Source organism: Lepidochelys kempii, chromosome 8 (assembly GCF_965140265.1).
Source record: "Lepidochelys kempii isolate rLepKem1 chromosome 8, rLepKem1.hap2, whole genome shotgun sequence".
NCBI lineage: Eukaryota > Metazoa > Chordata > Testudines > Cheloniidae > Lepidochelys > Lepidochelys kempii.
In genome coordinates, this window is record NC_133263.1 from 4,686,257 (window position 1) to 4,693,525 (window position 7,269).

The following is a 7,269-nucleotide window of genomic DNA, read 5'->3' on the forward strand; positions in this document are numbered from 1 at the left end:
AAGACCAGAGGGGAGCACCATTAACACTTTTGGTAGGGGTCAAGAAAGGCTCTTACCTGGGCAGGACCGCCCTGCATTCCCGGTCTCCTCCTTGAGCCTCATCTCCCCCAGACACTGGCCATCATTTCAAGGTTGTATGATCCAGTAGCCATTGAAGCCAATAGGCGCCTTTGCATTGACATCAGCTGGAACTGGACCAGGCCCAACATTGATATCCATGGGACCCCTTCTGTGGTTGTAGTGTGTAATCTACCCCTCCTTGAAATGCACTTCACAGCCTCTCATCCCACGGTTACATAGCATCATAAACCCTCTGCTCTTGCAAAGGCATTTGTAGCTGAACTACTGCTATTTATTATCTGCATTGCGGGAGCGCCCAGAAGTCTCAGTCAAGGGTCAGGACCCCACTGTTTGGGGCCCAAAGGCAGAACTCTGGTCTCGTACTTATTACCTCCCTGTTACCCCAGTCTATCCTTTCCTTGCCCTTTGTTTCAGAAACCCTCTTCGACTTTTATTTATTGAGATTTCAGGGTGCAGGCCAAGGCCCCACGAAGAAAATGAGTCTTTGCCCTGAGATGCAGGGGGGTTGGATCAAGTTCTTTGGGAATGGTCTCTTTTTAAAGTTTAATATATTTTAAATTGGCTACAACTATTGCATGGAGCTTCCAGTGTGCTGGAGGGCGGGTGCTTTGCCAATATCAGATTAATTATTAATCTGTAGCAAGCCTGCATGTGTGAGAGAGAGAGATGGTTTCCCCAAGCCCCCTTGCACTCAATAATAGCATCCATATGAAGAAAAACGAGGGAACTGGACCCACAAAGGCCTTTATCTGGCATAATCAGAGAAACATCAGCTGCAAAGCGTGAGGAGAATGTGCTTTACACAGGAGACGCAGCCTGTCTAGGGTTTCGGATCTGGTTAATGACACTGTAAATTAAGCCTGTCATCTTTAGAAATGATTTTTCTTTCAGTTTGGGCTTAAGAAAACAACAACAACCTTCCAAAAATGAGATTCCACAGGAACCAGCCTCCCTCCTTCCCCAGGCAAGGGAAGGAGCCATCGTGATGGGGTCGAAGTGGGCTCCACTGTTCCCACTGAAGATGACACCCTGGGAGACCATGACCAGACCCAGCAATGAACGACTGCACCCCGCGGTAAAAAGCGGCCCTTCTCAATGGGATTGTCTTTCCTACACATAGCGGATGAAGTCGAGACAGCCTCCTTCAGCAATTTCCCCTCCAGAATAATCCTAGCGAGTAACGTTTCCATCCCAGAAGGATCCCAGAGCACTTCACAAAATAATTTACTGACTCGTCCACTCCTGTTATTTATACATATTTCAGTAGAGGCCAGAGGCCCAAGCTGAGATCAGGGCCCCATTGTGCTGGGTCCTGACAAGCATTTTGGGCACTGGGCATTCAGACACGTAGTACGAGACAGTTCCTCCCTCCACAGTTTACAATCTAAAGCCCCGATACTGCAAACGTGACTTCCCTGAGGCTACTCACAGAGCATAAAGATAAGCCTTAGGTTTTTGGGGGACCAGGGCCTAAGTACACAAGACAGACAAAAGTGGGGGGGGGTAAGGGAAGTATCCTTATTCCCTTTTTACAGATGAGAATCTGAGACCCAGGAGGATTAAGTGACTCACCCAAGGTTGCACAGGAAGTCTGTGGCAGAGGCAGGGACTGAAATCTCCTGAGTCCAAAGCCTGTGCCTTACTCACAAGACCATGCTTCCACTCACTCATACCACCATTCCCTACGGTTGTCCAGTGTTGCTGTGTACTGTTAAACAGATGCCATATTTCATCCCAGTGATGGCTACATTTCAGTGGTGAGTGACATGATGCCAATACATGTGTGAATATGCACTGATCAGTGGTTAAATGGGAGACTCTATGCACATACATACCTGGCTCTTTTCACTCAGCACTGAAATGCAGCCACCTCTGGAGAAAAATATGGCATCTCTTTTAACAGCACACAGCAACGGGCCAGGAATTAAGAACTCTGTAGCAAACTGAAACTACAGGTGGGAATTAGAATGTAATTACCAAACCTGGAATTTGGCCAGGATACCAGAGTGAAGACTCCAACTCTTGTAAATAAGTGCAGAGGGATTATTAAGGGACACAACCAGTCATGATCGTCATTCTAAAAGCTCATCCAAAAGACAGCACCTCTTCCAGTGGTGTGAGTGTCCTCTGAAACCTTCCTGGGGCATTGTCTCAATATTGACTTAGAAGGAAAAGCATCACCTACTAAAATCTCCAGTACCCATTCCCTTCACAACCAGCACTTGTTTTGGAGATCCTTCTTCCAAGAAGTAACCAATTTCAACCCTGGTCTAGTCTAGTTATCTGGGAAATTTGGAGGAATTTTGTTCCTGCAAAAAAGTTTGATGAAAATGAAAAAGTTTTAATTTTCATCAAGTGTTTTCTTCAGAAGTTTTCAAGTTTTTGTTGAAAAAATACAGAAACCTAAGTCATAGAATCATAGAAGATTAGGGTTGGAAGAGACCTCAGGAGGTCATCTAGTCCAAGCCTCTGCTCAAAGCAGGACCAACCCTAACTAAATCAAATAAATATTTTAGTCAAATTCCCCCACAGAAATGCCTCTTTTGATGAAAAAAAATTTCAACAACAACAAAAAAAAAAAGCGTTTTGAGTAGGGCTGCTGGAAAAATACCCAACAACACTTCTTTTGATGGGAAATTTTTCATGGAAAGCGTCTATGAAAATATTTGATATTTCCTCAGAAAAAAACAAATTTCTTTTTCAGTTCAAAATAAAATATCTTTGGGTTTCTTTCTTTCTTGATGATGAAAAATCAAAATTTTCCACAGGAACACTTTTATCCATTTGGCTTTAATTTTAAACAAAAAATTTCAACTAATTCTACTGTTTAATTGATGAGCTCTGATGAGCTCATAGCTCAAAAATTAACATACTAAAAAGTAGTCTTTCTCCTCTGAAGACTGGAATCTACTCTCACATACTTAGATCATCCTCATCATGTGTCCACATAAAAACGGGGAGTGGGGGTCTCATGGCTCAGCATTGATCACTCTGATGAATCAAGAGTGGAAATGACCAACTCTGAAGTGACGTCTGGCCCAGAACCTCAGAGGACAGGAAGATGGTGGGGAAATGCATTCTCAGGAGTGCTGGGATTAGAATTGGGAGACTCAAACTCAATACCTGTAGAGGATCCCTGATGGTGGGAAAAACAAAACTAAAAAAGAATCCATTGAAACTAACTAAAATAACCTCAGCCAAGGGTTTCCCAGCAAAATTGCAGGGCAGGGCAAATGCCAGCGATCACCATCTCTAATAAATTTGTTAGTCTCTAAGGTGCCATAAGTCCTCCTGTTCATCTTGTCTCTAGTTAACATAAAGGGCCAGGTCTGTAAAGGAGCCTCAAGATTTGTGTCCACAAATTTGGACACAGTGTTTCTTATGTAGGGGAAAAAAATCTGCTTTTGCACATGCAAACTAATCTGCCTGCACAATGGCTGTTTGCTCAGACAACTGGGGGGCTTTACACAAACACGCTGTTTCACACTGAAACAACAGACTGTCTGGCCACAGATGTCCACATTACAGCCCTGGAGAGAGAAAGAAACATGCAACGTCAGTCCTCTCCTGAAACCTTGCAAACAGAGGTTTGACAACCTTCCCCTCTGCACCAGTCGGCTTTTTGCTCATTTTCCAGGGTTGTGGAAGCCCTAATGACAATTCCACACTCAAAAGGAATTATGATTGACTTCACCAAATGACTGGCAGGCTATTTGCTCTACCACAATCACTGCTAAAGAAACCAGGGAGAGGAAACTAGGCTATCTGCAAAAAACTCTGTCACTTACCTGGGGCTTTATGGGATGGCTTGTTACTCTGGTGATTGTTTTCCAGAAGTTGTGATGCTCCACAATGATGCATTATGGAACATCAGCAGCAAACCTGGAACTGACTAGTGGACTTTGCAGGGACTCTAGGGATTAAATTACAAGGTTAATCTAACATGTCTGTGAGGAACGGCTTTTGTAGCCTGGCTAGTGGAAGAATGGACACATATTTCTCTTGTCTTCATTCCCTTTGCAGGTCTCCTTAAAAGGGAACCAAAGGACATTCTGGCTTTTAAGATTCAGTCAAGATGACTTTTTTTTTTTTTTTTACTCAAACCAGCTAAGTTTGGGACACTTTGTTGCTGGTGCTGACAGACAAAACGAAACAGAAGGGTGACACAGATAACAGCGTCATGTAAGCCACCTTCTTGTGATGTCCATTCGTACTGTATTGTCATGTCTGTAATGCTTCTCAGATTGTGTATTTCAAAAACGCATTCCAGAGTAACGTCTGACATGCCGGCCTGGGAACAATAGCTCTGTACAGGCAATGGAGAACATTGTTTTTAAGTGACCGGCTCAGCTCCTCCAGTCTTCCAGCAGCTGCTGGCGTCCTACTCTTTTTAACAGAGTTTTATATGGGCCTGATTTAGAAAACCAGGTGTGAGGACACAGAACTATTGCTATGGAGTAAAGCTGGTCACCCTTTTTTTTATTTGAAACTTTTTTTTGATGAAAAAGTGGCCTTTTTATCTCGCACCACCAAAAAATAAAACCAAACTCAAACCCACCTGCAAAATCTTCCAGTTTTTGAGGGGGAAAAATACCGGATTTTTTTTTTCAGTTTTTGAAACTAAAAATGAATTATTTCAGTTTTGGGTTTTCCTTCCACTTCTCTCCTTTTTCAGGTTCAAAATTGGGGGGAGGGAGAGGCAGAGAAGGAGGAAAAAGGAAGAGAACAGGGAGGAGGGGGAAGGACTCCAACCAACATTGAAAATCGAACATTTCATTTTCACTGTTGGGGGTTCGGGGGGGGGGGGGGGAGTTTTGGTTAATTTTTTTTTTGTGATAAATATATTTTGAATTTTGTCATGAAACATACATCCTAGTTTCGGCCAGCTCTGTGGTAGCAGCATTTGCAGGACAGAAACATAATAACACAGCAAGCCACGTGCCCAGCACTAACATCTATTCATCGGCCTGGCACTTACACCCTGTAATGTTCTATCTTTAAGCATGTGTCTAATTCTTTGTTGGGCTTTGTCCCAAATAGCTGCTTCTCCTGCTATTACACTGCACTGTCCTGCCCATTTCTTACCCCCGGCCCCCATCAGCAGGTTCCCGCAGTGCTTTGGCTTTGATCAGTTTCATTTCATGCCTCTAGTTTTTGAGCCTGTTCCCCATTTTCATTCGTTTTGTGGTCCATCTAGTCTTTTCCCTACCCTGGAGAATTTTAAAACAGCCGGTTTTTCCCCCTCATGCCCCAGTTTTCTACCAAATGTAGGGAGCTGTGCAAATTATGAGAGCCCCTGCTGAACTGTAACCTTGCCAGGGCTCCCGAAGCAGGAAATTGGTCCCTTTTGGTGCAAACGGGGCCAGTTTTTGACCTGACTTTGGAGGAGGGGGTGCACATCAGAATTTGGCCCTGGTACCCTAGGTAAAAACTACGCACAGAAGGCTGGGACATTGGGGAAGATGTACACAGCAAAATTTCATGTCAGGTTAATTCATTAATATCTCAAAATATTTAGAGACCAAGCAGTTGGATTGCTAGATCTAGCTACAGTGCTCATCCGGCCCCATCACTGTAGCATCAGAGCACCTCGCACTCTGTAATGTATTTACCGTCACACATACACACAGGAGGTACAGCAGTGCTATTATCCCCATTGTACAGATGGGGAAACTGAAGCACAAAGCAATTAAGTGACTTGGCCAAGGTCACATAGTGTATATGTGGTAGAGAAAGGAATTGAATCCAGTTCTCCAGAGCCCCAGGCTAATGGCTTAACCGCTATATCACCTGAGGGGGGGCTGGGAGGAAGAGCTGCTATTTGCAGCAACATCTCACCAAACCGGTACAAATTACAGCTAATCAAGTCAGCGTTAACTCTGCGTACTCCACACCATCTCCTACGGGGATGCTCTTGGGGCAGAGGAGTCACTCCAGCTGAGCTGCCAACACATCGCTGAGTGAGGCAGAGAGGGACAAGGGGCCAGTCCCCTTTACAGAGGCACTTGGGCACCACAAAGAAAGGTCTCCCTGCGTGTGAGGGGCAGCCAATCCCCCTGGCAGTTCCAGGGGGAGGAACAACGCTCTTAGCCCCCTCCAGGAACTCCCCAGTGCCTGCACAGAGGAGCACATGGCCCTGTGTTTTTATAAGCTAGAAAAGAAATTCCCTGGGATGGTCATTACAGCTGATCAGGTTGTCAATCTGTTTCAAAAAGCTGCTACATGCAGATATGTTGCCCAGCCCCGCATTCCTGACAGCAGAACTCCAGTGAACACCAGTAACACATTATGGTGACTGCAGGGCCAACTGCGTCCCCCTCACGTCCCTTCTCTCTCAGAAGAAACCCACCCAGCTAAGCCTAAATTTCATTTGTAATTAAAAAGTGGAGACAGCAGTGTACCCAAAAAGGGGGGTTGACAGCCCAGCTGGCAATTTGTGTCAAACACGCTCTGCACATAAAGCACTGGACAAAAGAAGATTTTCTTTTGAAGAAAAGTGGGACAAACTACACCGAGCATGAGTGAAATCCACCTGCATGCACATAACTCATAAACCAAAGGACCAAGAGCCCAGTTAACACTGAGGATGCGACAAAAAGCCAACAAAAAATTCAGCATCCAAATTGAGAGCTCCTTAGTGGGCCACCTTGTGGTAAGCAGGAGCTGCCAGCCCAGGGTAGAGCCTGGGTACCATGTGGATGTTGAGGACAAAGAAGAAGCGATAAAGATGCAGTCTGCATGATAAACCTGAACATTAATCCTAGTGGTCGTTGCGTAACTATCCACACCCAACGGTCCCATAGGACATAGCACATCAGAGCATCAGTCCATCTAGTCTAGTATTTTCTCTCCAACTATGACCAGAACCAGATGCTTCAAAGAAAGGTGCACGAAACTGCCCTACAAACAATTATGCAATAGCGTTCTCCTGTAGTGAGTTTCTTCCCCATCCCCATCCACCGGCAGCTGGCTTATGCCCCTTATAAATTTGCTTAAAGTAAGGAAGTCACATTTGGTTACTGTCACTGATTATTGTCACCACCACGCACTGCGTGGTAGCATTTTCCTGACTTGCTTGAATGGGGCAGAATCAGTTTCATATCATCATCCAAACGCTGTACCAAGAGCCAGAGTCTGGTCTCAGTTACACCTGCATACTCTGGGAACAAAGTCAACACCTTGTGTAAT